Source organism: Tripterygium wilfordii, chromosome 15 (genome assembly GCF_013401445.1).
Source record: "Tripterygium wilfordii isolate XIE 37 chromosome 15, ASM1340144v1, whole genome shotgun sequence".
Lineage (NCBI taxonomy): Eukaryota > Viridiplantae > Streptophyta > Magnoliopsida > Celastrales > Celastraceae > Tripterygium > Tripterygium wilfordii.
In genome coordinates, this window is record NC_052246.1 from 7,154,686 (window position 1) to 7,166,690 (window position 12,005).

The following is a 12,005-nucleotide window of genomic DNA, read 5'->3' on the forward strand; positions in this document are numbered from 1 at the left end:
TCTATAAAATTGATGTTTATCCTCATTATAATGAGTGGCTAAGTTCCCTTTCTAGTTTCTAGTCCCGAACGGTGGGTGCAAGGTTTCGATTACTCAAGGTATGCTCAAAGAATCATAGCTTCGATTTCTCTCTTTTAATTTCGTGATAGTTGTGTGATTGGATCTATGGGAATGACATATTTGATTGTATTCTTGGATTGTCTAGTCTAGGGATTGCATCTAATGTGTTCGATTGAGAATTGTTAAACCCATTGCATGATTTCCTTAATTAATTGAGTTTTTCATTGCATAGCTATTAATTATGTGTATTGATGATGGGGTTTTGGGTTAATTTAGGAATGTGCATGGGAGAGTTATGGTTAATTGATCTTTGAGTGTGAAACTAGGGTGTTAGCCAAGCCGAGCCCCAAGGGGGAACATTAATCCATAATATTAGGTGCTTATCCCTTTGCGTTCATCGTAGATTAAGAGACCCGATGGCCTACATGTATGAATTGAAGTCTTATATCCCAATTCTCTTTGCATATGCATGATTGATAGTATCACACAATGCATTGTGTATGGTTGTGTGTGTTTGCAATGATACCTTGAGTATGAGAACCGAGTAGCCACCGGGACGGACTAGAGACTAGGTTTTTAATTAATTGTTTTAAATCCAATTTGTGCTTACTTTGATTACAAAATCGCTCATGCTACCGAGTCATTCGGCCCATTTCTTTTACTTGCTTTTATTTGATATTCATTGTGTTTATTAGTGTTAGCTAGTCATTTGCATATCATTCACTTCAAATTTGCATTGCTTCCTCGTGGATCGATACCGGACTCACCGGTTTATTACTTGACGATACCCTACACTTGGGGTAAGTACACACACACACTTTGGTGTCGGTCAAGTTTTTGGCGCCGTTGCCGGGGAAGCGAGTGTCAAAGACGGAGCTGGGTGGCTTGTAGATGCTAGCTTTATGCTATTAAACACCATCAAATAAGGAAGGAGCACGGTCACGCTTCAAGGGTAACTTCGTTCCTCCCTTTTACTTGCTTTCTAGTGTAGTTGATTTAGTGTAGTTGCTGAAAAGAGCGAAAACAAAAGAGAAAAAAAAAATTTGTGAGGAGAACTTGGCGGATGGGGCTAACTTAGATTCCTGTGGGCGATGGATGCCACCTTGTTTGTTGCTTGGTAGTGCTGCGTTGTTTGAGAGAGCTTTGCGCATTTTTATTTTTATCACTACTTGCTACATCTTGGTGTGTTATTGTTCCTAAGGTTGATTGTTGCTCTATTCCTCTCCTTGCTCTTGTTCTTGCTTAATATCGTTCTTGGTAGTTCCTTGATTGAAAATCTTGTGTTACTTGACGTGGTTGATTGCTACTTTTGTGTGCTACTTGCTATTGTTCCTTGCCATCATGTCTCAACCTAGAGATAATGTTAGTGGGCATGGGTCTAATAGAGATGGGATAGGTGGTGATATAAATGTGAGTGATGCGGGGAGTGTACGTGGGGGTGATATGAATCTTGATGCATTGCGTCGTCTTTTGCAACATGTGAACATTAATGAATTAATGAATCCTGTGCAAGGGCAAGATGCCCAAAATTTGCCAAATGTTCCAGTTGAGCATGCTTTGCAAAATGCACCTCAACCACTTCACCACGACAATGCGGCGCAATTTGCCCCACAAAATGTCTACCAACCTCCCAATATGCCTCCCGCATACCATATGCCTCCCCCATATAACTATGTGCATCCCATGTATTACAATATGCCTCAACTGCCACAAGTGCCACAATATGCTCCTTTTGGGCAAAACCTTCATGCACCTCCTCCTATGGAGTACCTTCATGCCCAAGCCCAAGAGCATCGCACTTTGAGGGAGCTTACACATCCCGCAAGGCAAACCCAACCTTCTTGCATCATCATGCCACCGAACCAACAAAACGTGAGCCTTAAACCGTCAATGTTCCAAATGATTCCCAAATTCCATGGAATGGAATCGGAACGACCATATTCACATGTGCGTGATTTTGAATCGGTGTGTACTACTTTTGGTGATGTCACATGCTCACAAGAAATTTTGAGACTCAAACTTTTTCCATTCTCTTTGAAGGATCATGCAAAACAATGGTTTGAGAACTTACGCCCCCAATCCATTGCGACTTGGGTGGCAATGCAAGAAGAATTTCTCAACAAATATTTTCCTTCCCACCGTACCATCTCTTACCAAACACAAATCATGAATTTTCATTGCAAAGAACATGAAACCTTCTTCCAAGCTTGGGAGAGGTTTAAAGATTTGTTGTTTATGTGCCCTCACCATGGATTTCAAAAATTTCAAATTGTGAATTTCTTCCACAAATCTTTGACTCCATCTTTGAAGAAATTGGTCTCCACTATGACTCAAGGTGATTTTTTAAATAGGGATGCCAATGAAGCATTCACTTTCTTTGATGGGTTGGCGGAGGAATCCCGATCTTGGGAAGCTCCTCCACTAACCCGACATGATGTTGTGCCAAACTCTAGTGGCAAGTTTGTTTTGAATGAAAATGATGATGTGCATGCTAAACTTGCTTTGTTGTCCAAGAAATTGGAGTCCTTAGAGTCACAAAAGGCCCCTATAAATGTGGTTGGTGTTGATGAACAAGTTGCTTGTACTTTGTGTGAAAGTAGGGATCATAGGACGGATGAGTGTAATGCTCTACCGGCTTGTAAGGAAGTCCTATTTGGGCAAGGTTACAATGGGAACAATTCTCAAAACTTTAGAAAGCCCTACCCTACTAATAACCAAGGCAACAATTCTTACAATGAGAATTACCCTTGGAGGAATCATCCAAACTTTGGGTGGAGGAATGATGGGAATGCTCAATCTCAATCACTCCCCACTCCACCCCAACAACAATTGCCTCCTCCAAGTGTTGCACAACCAACTCCACAACCGTACATTCCACCTCCTAAGAGGTCTCTTGAAGACACTCTTAACATTTTCATGCAAGCCCAAATAGGGGAGAATCAAAAGGCCACCAAATTCCAAGAACAAACCAATAGAGCCATTGAGGATATTAAGAGTCAAATCACTAAGGTCACCCAAGCTCTCACCACATATGAGAAGGGTAAATTCCCAGCTCAACCATATCCCAATCCATCCAAACCAGCCAATGTGGTGGAATCTACTAGTGGGGGGGTGAGTGGACATGAACAAGCCCAATCCATCCTCACTTTGAGGAATGGAAGCATTGTGGATAGGCCCATACCAAATGAGAATGTTGATCAAAGTGATGAGGTGCAGAATTTTGGGGATAGTGTGGGGAGGAAGGACAAAGGAAATAGTGGAAAGGAGAATAGTTTGGAGAAAATTGTGCAGGAAAATGGTACACTTGATGCAAGTGTCCGGACACCTATTTTGGATCATCCGGACAATGCATCCAGAAATTTAGAGAAAGGTGAGAAAATACCAAGAAACGATGAGGCGAGTGAGGGACAATCACCTAGGACAAGGGTAGACACGTCTAAGGATAAAGAGTGTATCCCAAGGCCACCATTTCCTCACCGATTAGGGAAGAAAACCAATGAGGCTCTACATAAAGAGATGTTTGAACTTTTCAAACAAGTGAAAGTGAACATACCTCTTTTAGATGCCATCAAACAAGTTCCCTCGTATGCAAGTGTACTGTGAAACGCAAATTGAATGTGAAGGAGAAGGCATTTCTTACAGAGCAAGCAAGCTCCATCTTACAAGCCACCACTCCACCTAAATATAAGGATCCCGGTTGCCCTACCATTCCCATAGTCATAGGGAACCATAGGATTGAGCAAGCATTGTTGGATTTAGGTGCTAGTGTTAATCTCCTTCCATACTCGGTCTATCAACAGATGGGGTTAGGTGAGCTTAAGCCTACAAGAATTACTTTGCAACTAGCCGATAGATCCGTCAAGATTCCTAGAGGAATAGTTGAAGACGTACTAGTTCAAGTGGATGAATTTTACTTCCCGGTTGACTTTGTGGTTTTAGATACTCAACCCCTCCCTAGCTTTAGCAAACCAATTTCGGTCATTTTAGGTAGACCTTTCCTAGCAACCTCAAATGCTTTGATCAATTGTAGGAATGGTGTCATGGTGCTATCTTTTGGGAATATGACCGCGGAGATGAACATCTTTAATGTGTCTAAGCAAATGGGAGAGTTTGAAGACATTAGGGAAGTAGATTGGATCCATTCATATGTTGAGGAGAACTTCGAGAAAACTCTTGCTAGGGATTCGGTGGAAGGTGTGCTAGCTTTGAGCGAAAAAGGTAGTCAATTTCTAGTTGAGGAAGAGGAAATTAATGAGGTTTTGGAGTCTTTAGCTATCCATAGCATAGGACGATTCAACCCACCTATTGAGGAATTAGAACCTTCCAAGACTAAGCTTGAATCATCTCTAGAGCATCCACCAACACCGGAAAGGAAACCCTTACCAAGTGAATTAAAATATGTGTTTTTGGGCGAGAAGGAGTCATACCCCGTTGTGATATCTTCCCTACTTACTTCTCCCCAAGAAGAGAAACTTGTTCAAGTTTTGCAAAGGTATAGAAGGGCAATAGGTTGGACAATTGCTGATTTGAAGGGGATTAGTCCTTTGGTTTGTACTCATAGGATTTACATGGAAGAGGAAGCTAAGCCCGTTAGACAAATGCAAAGACGTTTGAATCCGAACATGAAGGAGGTAGTTAGGGGGGAGGTACTAAAATTGCTTGACGCGGGGATCATTTATCCCATTGCGGATTCCAAATGGGTATCTCCTACCCAAGTGGTCCCCAAAAAGTCCGGAGTTACTGTAGTTACGAATGACAAGAACGAATTGGTGCCCACTCGAATTCAAACCGGGTGGCGTATGTGTATTGACTACCGTAGACTCAATATGGTTACTAGAAAGGACCATTTCCCCTTACCCTTCCTTGACCAAGTCCTTGAGAGAGTAGCGGGTCGAGCCTATTATTGCTTCCTAGATGGGTATTCTGGATATAATCAAATAGAGATTGCCTTAGAAGACCAAGACAAGACCACATTCACATGTCCATTCGAAACTTTTGCTTATAGACGCATGCCTTTTGGGTTATGCAATGCTCCGGCCACCTTTCAAAGGTGCATGATGAGTATCTTTAGTGACATGGTTGAGAAGATTGTGGAGGTCTTTATGGACGATTTCTCGGTTTACGGAGACACCTATGACCAATGCCTTGCTAATTTGGCAAGTGTGTTAAAAAGATGTGAGGAGAGCCAATTGGTTCTCAATTGGGAAAAGTGTCATTTCATGGTGACACATGGAATTGTATTGGGACACATTGTGTCGTCTAAAGGGATAGAGGTTGACAAGGCAAAAATTGAATTAATTCAAAAGTTACCTCCCCCTACATGTGTCAAAGATGTGAGATCTTTTTTGGGTCATGCGGGTTTCTATAGAAGGTTTATTAATTCTTTTAGTGCCATTGCCAAACCTTTAAGTAACTTGCTTGCTCAAGATGTCTCTTTTGAATGGACACCACAATGTCAACAAGCTTTTGATGATTTGAAAGGTGCCCTAACCACCGCACCCATTATGCAAACTCCCGATTGGAGTATGCCCTTTGAACTCATGTGTGATGCAAGTGATGTGGCGGTTGGGGCGGTCCTAGGACAAAGAAAAGAAAAACATGCTCATGTTATATACTATGCTAGTAAGACTTTGAATGATGCTCAAGTGAATTATACCACCACCGAAAAGGAATTACTAGCTATAGTTTTTGCCTTGGACAAGTTTAGGTCCTATTTGGTTGGCTCGAAAGTCATCATCTTTACCGACCATGCGGCGTTGAAGTATTTACTTTCCAAAGCGGATGCCAAGCCTAGGTTGTTAAGATGGATTCTCTTACTTCAAGAATTTGACCTTGAAATTAAAGATAAGAAAGGAGTGGAGAATGTAGTAGCCGACCATCTCTCTCGACTTCCCGGACAAAATTTGATTTCACATGGCCTACCCATCAATGAGCATTTCCCGGATGAACAACTCCTCCTCACTAATGCCATCTCTTCTAAATTGACTCCATGGTATGCGGACATTGCCAACTTTTTGGTGACCGGAAACATGCCATCTCATTGGAGTAAGATTGATAGATCCAAATTTCTTCGTAATGTGCGAAACTTCTTTTGGGATGACCCATATTTGTTCAAGTATTGTTCTGATCAAGTGATTAGGAGGTCCATTCCCGATAATGAATTTGAAAGTGTCATGGCCTTTTGCCATAAATATGCTTGTGGAGGCCATTTTTCCTCCAAAAAGACCGCAGCCAAAATTCTTCAAAGTGGCTTATATTGGCCTTCTTTGCACAAAGATGTCCATGCTTATTGCTTATCTTGTGACAATTGCCAAAGGCTAGGTAATTTAGGAAAACGTGAGATGATGCCCCTCCAACCTATTAACATTTTCGAAATTTTCGATTGTTGGGCCATTGACTTCATGGGACCCTTTCCTAATTCATTTGGTTATTTGTATATCTTGGTTGGTGTGGATTATGTGTCCAAGTGGGTAGAAGCCATCCCTTCTCGAACAAATGATCACCAAGTTGTGATAAAATTTTTAAAAGAAAACATTTTCTCAAGATTTGGGATGCCTCGAGCCATCATAAGTGATGGTGGGTCTCACTTTTGCAATGCCCCAGTTAGAACTTTGATGAAACGATATGGCATTTTGCACAAAGTTGGCACCCCATATCATCCACAAACAAGTGGCCAAGCGGAATTGGCAAATAGGGAGATTAAACGTATTCTTGAAAAAACGGTTGGTCCCAATAGAAAAGATTGGTCTTCAAAATTGATTGATGCTTTGTGGGCTTACCGTACTGCGTATAAGACTTCCCTTGGAATGTCTCCTTATAGACTTGTCTATGGCAAGGCTTGCCACTTGCCGGTGGAATTGGAGCACAAGGCCTATTGGGCCATTCGCACTTTGAATGACTCCACCGATCAAGTTGGGGGGCATCGCAAACTCCAAATCCAAGAGATTGAGGAGTTGAGGAATGATGCTTTTGAAAATGCTAAAATTTCTAAGCTTAAAATGAAAAGATACCATGACAAGCACATTGTGAGGAAAGTTTTTCATGAGGGACAAAAGGTTCTTTTATACAACTCCCGGTTACACTTGTTTCCCGGGAAGTTACGTACCAAATGGACCGGACCTTTTATTATCCGTAAGGTTTCCCCATATGGAAGCATTGACATTGATGATCCTAGGAGTGGAAAAACTTTTAAGGTTAATGGCCAACGTTTGAAACCATACTTGGAAAATTTTAATGAATTGGCCGAAGAATGGGACCTTGTGGATCCCACTCCTTCCTAGTGTGCGTGAAAAGAGCTCTCTTGTAAATATGTAGTGTTAGATTATTTTTCATTCATTTTTGGTGTGTTTTTGTATGTTCACAATGCATTTCACAATTTGTTCTTGCCTTGTTTTCCATTCTTGACATTGGGGACAATGTCTCATTTAAGTTGGGGGGTGAGGGAATTGTGAATCCATTGTGAAACTTGCTTTATTTTGGTGTGCTTTTGTGAATATCAAAAATTTGAAAATTTTGAAAAAAAAAAAAAAAAAGTCTTGTTGTGTCATGCTTGGATAGTGTGGTTGGTATTAACTTTTTCAGGACATGCTTCGTTTCTCATGATTCCAACCACTTTTGAAGAGTATGGTATGACTTCCTACCCTTTATCCTATTGTGTTGTGCTTTGTTGTTCATACATGCTAGATGGACTTTAGGAAGGGAAGGGTAGAGGCCTTTGGGATTCACTACCAATTTGAATGTTAATTTCTTATTCTTGTTCAAACGTGCAAGTGTAGAGTAGGTTTCTTGATTTCTTTTGTAAAGTTGATACATGCAATTGAGTGGGATAATTGTAATCAATCTTTCTTGGGATGATTGGGACCTAGTTTGATATAAAATTGTGTAGTTAAGCAGACATCTTGGCATTGAAGCATTTGTATGATTGCGTTTTTGGATTCTTTTGCCTGAAAATTACCTTTTTACCCTTCTCATTCCTTTGAGCCATTCTTCATTGATACACATTGGGTTTCGGGTGATGTTTTTCATTGATATTCATTTGCCATCTTATGCGCGTGTTCTTCAATAGCTTTGCATCCATTACATTTGATTACTGAGAAGTGTGATTTTTGTATTTTGCCACTTGCTTGTGAACTTAGGATTGAAGGATTCATTAGGTTGAGAGATTTGAGCCTAACCTATTCATTTGTGAGTGATTATAAGCCAAAATTTCTTTAAGCTTCTTGATTTCACTTACAAGCCTTGTGTGAGCTATTTTCCCAAATATTTCCCACCTTTGGTTGCAAGGTTGAGTAGGAGCTTGAAAAATAAATCAGTAGTGATATTATCCCTCCTTATTATGAAAAAAAATTATGAGGGTTGTTGTATAAATGATGTTACATTAAAAAAAAAAGAAAAAGAAAGAAAAAGAAAAAATGCATAGAAAAGAGAAGAAAAATATCAAAAAAAAAGAAAAAAAAGAAAAAAAAAGAAAAAGAAGATGTATGCAATAAAGTTAATCCTTTGTGTGTAAAGGATGAGAAGTGTTTGAAATTGTGGTACAATGGAAGGGGTGACAAAAATGAGAGTTTAGCTCACATGTTTGAACTTAACCTTGCAACTTGTTACCTAGATCCAAATTCTTCCTACCTTGTCCCATGACCACATTACAACCCATTTAACCTTTTGATGAATTTGATCCAAGGTAAGCAAGTGAGTTGGTGAATGCATTAATTGCTCTTGTAGGTGATTTCTTTCTCAAAGCTATGCCCATCCAAATTATCTTTTATAAGCACATACATTTAATTCAATTGTGTAAGTCATTCACTTAGCACAATGCTTTCATGTTTTTGTGTACATTTGGGATTGGGAATTTATGAACACCAAAAGGGTCCATAACAAGGTTTTGCTTGTGTGAATATGTTGAGTTGTCTAGTTTGATTGCACATATATTTTTCATAGTATAAAATGTTCTTGGTCATTTTTAAGGGGATTGAGATTGATTTTCCATAGATTTTGCATGTTTTTGACCAAGCAGGGGAATTGGGGGATTAGCTCTACTTCTTACATGTGAGAACTTAAGAATCATTTATGGTGCTTTCAAAGTAATGGTGGATCCCTTGACAAGTGTTTGTGGGTATCGCTCTGATAAGCCCTCACGAGACTACAACTCGTCCACTAGGGTGACCTAGGGGTTTAAAGGCTTGTTGCATATGCTAAATGCAACCGTGATTCCTACGTCAGTGAGTTAGGTTTTTATTTTATTTTTTTAGGTAGTGTTTGCATTGCTAGGGACTAGCATCGTCTAAGTTGGGGGGTGTGATCGGACCTCTATTTTGAGGTCCTAATATCATCTAATTAGGAGGTTCTAGTGCTTATAGTAATGCATTTGTGTTTAAATAAAGTAATTTTACCCTTATACATGTTTCCCGTTGGTTTTGCAGGAAATCGGGCTTAAATGACTGAATTGGGCACCTTTGGAGCTGAAAGAAGAAGCTGGGATTCAGCAAGTGTCCGGACAGTGGGTGTCCGGACACCTAAAGTTCCGTCCGGACGCTTTCTTCACAAATTGAGACAGAAGCTTCAAAGTTGATGGACGCATGAAGTGTCCGGACACCTGTCCGGACACCCGTCCGGACACCCGTCCGGACACCACCGCGGAACTGTAATTTTTCTGCACAACATTTCAAGGGCATTTGGGGTAATCATGTATGTAACCAATGGGGAACGTTTGTATAAGGGTATATAGGTAATTTCTATTGTAAAAAGAGGAGAAAACCCTAAGATTGGGTCTTCCTTCACATAATTCATCTCACACAACATCTAGCCTCCATAGTTTTTCTCTCTTTCTCTCTCTAGGGTTTTACTTAGTTCTTGTGATCTTGATTGTAAACATTGGTTTTTATCTATAAAATTGATGTTTATCCTCATTATAATGAGTGGCTAAGTTCCCTTTCTAGTTTCTAGTCCCGAACGGTGGGTGCAAGGTTTCGATTACTCAAGGTATGCTCAAAGAATCGTAGCTTCGATTTCTCTCTTTTAATTTCGTGATAGTTGTGTGATTGGATCTATGGGAATGACATATTTGATTGTATTCTTGGATTGTCTAGTCTAGGGATTGCATCTAATGTGTTCGATTGAGAATTGTTAAACCCATTGCATGATTTCCTTAATTAATTGAGTTGCAATGATGTATGGTTTCGAGTGTTGGGCAATTAAGAGATGACATCCAAAAAATACATGTATTACAAATGTGAATGCTTCGTAAGATGTGTGGTCATACTAGAAAAGATATGGTAAGAATGATATTATTATATCTAAGATAGGAGTAGCATCTATTGAATATAAGTTCCGAGAAAATTGTTTTAAGATGGTATGTGTAGGTGCCAAAAATGGTATGGCCCCACCTGGTCACGTAACGACAAGACAAGCTGGACTGTCTAGGTCCACAGGTTAATTATCACAGTTAGGCCCAAACCTAAAAGCCTATCTTTGGGTCCATATACAATCTTTACATCATTGCTAAGTAATATAAACAGTATTCCGACACCAAAACTGTCATATTCTTTGACACTTATCTACAGGATCTTTATTGCTTTATAGACTGGTCACTTTATTATGATCCTTCCTTTGCATGATGGAACTAGGTGTCAAGACTTCCGCAGGTATTGGCGACCGGGTACAGTCGCCAGAACATATTAATGGCGGCAGCACATATGAGAGCCATTACTCGGACTACCTCACTCATAAAGCAGTCCTTATCAGTCTAATCTACAGCCAATATTTATAGGTGTGACTGGCTCACATCCTTAGGTATGACTTTCTTTCATATACGTATCTATTCATTAAATACCGCCTACAATTCTTCCATACTTTTCATCGACGCCTGTCTTAATCATGACACATTGTTACTTTATCGCTTACCCTGACACAACCGGGATAGTAGACTTTTTATACACCTATTTCATACAAGTTGGTCCAATGGTATAACCGGAATGTACACACAATTCCCGAGGTCGATCCTTGTTCTCTATAAATACCCCCCTCTTTTCGTATGCGGGGGATCGAGCATTTTCTGAACAAACTAGACAAAACAAAAAACACTTCCTACAAACTCTACAGAATACTCATTCAGACAAAACACCTAAGACTATAGCTGGTCTTCCATCTCTGACAAGTACTAACTTGATCGTCGGAGCCTCCACGACCGGCACCCCCCAAGCCGGTTAAGGAGCTTTCACGGTTTGCCTTGTTGTGAAACTTGCAGGATCCAAAGCTGCAAACGGACCCCACAGGAAGAAAATTTAACCTTTCAACGATTGTAGAAATCTGCTCCTACAATTTGACGAGCCAGGTAGGGGGCACATTTGCAAGTATTTGGCCGAAAAGATTTCACGACAACTTTTCATTATGGCTGATACCAGTGAAGTCACTAACAACCAGCTGTTGGAACTCATGCAAGCCATGAGAGAAGGCATGTCAAAGAACAAACAGCACACGGATGCGCGGTTAGAATCAATGTCAATCGATAACGCAGCACTTCGTGAAGAGGTTTCGCAGTTGAGAAGCCAAAGCACTTCCCAAGGCCATGATCCTACTTCAGTCCGAATTCCACCTTTTCCTCGCCTTGAACAAACACCACCCCCTAGAGACCCTTTGCCTTATCCTTTAAGTGCCCAGTTTGTCCCCGGGAGCACCCTCGGGGGATATGATACCTCTACTTCGCGGGGTAAGGATCCTGCGACAGAAGAAATTCAGCAAAATGTCAATAGGGATGCCCCTGTAGATTTGACCGGTTCTCCAAGAGGTAGGCTCCCACAGCCACCGCTTTTTCCTGCTGCACCTTTCGCAGGACCCACTATCGCTTCGGTCGCCCAGGCGGCGATGGCCAAGTAGATTCTCGAACTGTGGGGAGATATAGATAAATTGACTAAAGCACCTCCTGTTTCGGCCAAAATTAATGCCAATTG

General features: G+C 40.7%; 1 pseudogene; it reads right to left on the minus strand.

Moving 5' to 3' along the window:
- Positions 1-2,215: 2,215 nt before the first annotated feature.
- Positions 2,216-2,315, minus strand: LOC119980154 (annotated as a pseudogene).
- Positions 2,316-12,005: the final 9,690 nt, after the last annotated feature.